Raw genomic sequence first — 2,086 nt, 5'->3', positions numbered from 1 at the left:
ATATTACCCTATTTTTTCTTTTGTTGCTTGTACTTTTGCTGACATATCTATGAATCCATTACCAAATTCAAGGTTATTAAGAGTTATCCCTATGTTTTCTTCTAAGAGGTTTATCAAATCATTTATGCCTTTGAGCCCATTTTGATTCATTTTTGTGTATGGTGTGAGGTGTGAGCTCAAATTTATTCTTTTGCATGAGGAAATCCAATGGTTTCAGTCTTTCACCATTGACTATGATGCTAATTATTGTTTTGTCACAAATACCCTTTATTAGGTTATAATGACATTCCTATTTCATTGAGTATTTTTATCATTAAATGTTGCTGAATTTTGTCAGTTGCCTTTTCTGTATCAATTGAGATGGCTAGTCATTCATTCTATTAGCCAAAAAAGGAGCAAATTCACTGCCACAGAGTCCATGCTGAAAGAATAGAACTGCCCCTGTGAGTTTCCTAGATTGTAACTATTTTAGGGAAGTGAAAAGCCCATCTTCCTTCTGCCGTGTGGCTGGTGATTGTGAACTGTTGACTTGCAAAGCAGTCCAACACTACACCAGCAGGGTTTCTTCATTCTATTAAGGTGTTATGCTATATTGTTTTTATTATGTTGAATCACTTTTGTGTTCCTGGGGTAAATTTTACTTCATCAATGTATCTCATTCTTTCAATATGTTCCTGAATTTAATTGGTAGGAATTTTTTTGCGAATTTCTGCATCTCTATTCATAAGATTATTTGTACTTTTCTTGAGCTATCTTTATTGCACTTTGGTAACAAGGTAATAATGTTTGTGTCATAGAATGAATTTGAAAGTGTTTTTTCTTCCTCTTTTTAAAGAAGCACTGAGGGGAATTTGTATTAATTTAAAAATTTTATTTTAGGATTTAGCTCTGAAATAATTGGTCCTGGACTTTTTCATTTTTTTTAAAAGTTAAAAACTTAATTTATTGGACGGTTTACAGAAAAATAAGGGTTAGAGATAGAGCAAAACTTTCAATAATTCTCATTCACTAAGACAGAACTATATCTGCTGGACTAAGACATGTCATCAAAAAATCACAGGTTGTGTGAATATAGGAAATACATAGTAGACTTAAGTTGCCATTTATTGGGTACTCTTTTTTTAAAATCTTTTTATTGGGGCTCATAAGGCTCTTATCACAATCTGTACATACATCAAATGAGCAAAGCACCCTTATACATTCGTTGCACTCGTCACTCTCATAATTCACCTTCCACTTGGGTTCCTGGAATCAGCTCGGTTTCCCTTTTTTCCCCCCATCCCCCTCCCTCCCCGATCCCACCCCTGGTCCCTTGATAGTTTTTAAATAATTATTATATCTTATCTTATACTCCCCGGCGTCTCCCCTCACCCGCCTCCCACTTGACAATCTCCCAGAGAGGAGGTTACACATAGATCTCCGAGATCGGTTCTCCCTTTCTACATGCCCTTCCCTCCTGGTGTCGCCACTCCCACCGCTGGTGTTGAAGGGTTCGTCTGTCCTAGATTCCCTGTGCCTCCAGATCCCCACTGCACCGCTGTACATCCTGTGGTACAACCAGGTTCGCAAGGCAAGGTAGGATTGGGGTCATGATGATTGGGAGGGGAGGAAGCGTTCAGGAACTAGAGGAAGGTTTTGAGTTTCATTGTTGTTACACTGAACCCTGTATGGCCCATCTCCTCCTCACTACCCCTCTGGAAGGGGTGTTCAGCTCTCTACAGGTGGGCATTGGGTCCCCATCACGCACTCCCCCTCTTTCATGGTGATGTGTTTCTCACCACCACCCCATCTTTGATGTTGGAGACCTGGTCTCCTCTGTCCTTCATGGTCACCTATGTTGGTGTGCTGCTTCCGTGTGGGCTCGGTTGCTTTTGGGCTAGATGGCCGCTTGTTTGCTTTCAAGCCTTTAAGTCCCCAGACGCTATATCTCTCAGTAGCCGGGCACCATCCGCCTTCTTCACCACACTTGCTTATGCACACTTTCGTCTTCAGCCATTATGTGAGGAAGGTGATCACACAATGATTGTTTTTGTTCCTTTGTATCTGCTACATGGTCCATTCAACACATTGTGTTCGCTTAGGCCGT

This window comes from Tenrec ecaudatus, chromosome X, assembly GCF_050624435.1.
Source record: "Tenrec ecaudatus isolate mTenEca1 chromosome X, mTenEca1.hap1, whole genome shotgun sequence".
NCBI lineage: Eukaryota > Metazoa > Chordata > Mammalia > Afrosoricida > Tenrecidae > Tenrec > Tenrec ecaudatus.
The sequence above is the reverse complement of the archived record's forward strand: the minus strand, read 5'-3'. Positions refer to the sequence as shown.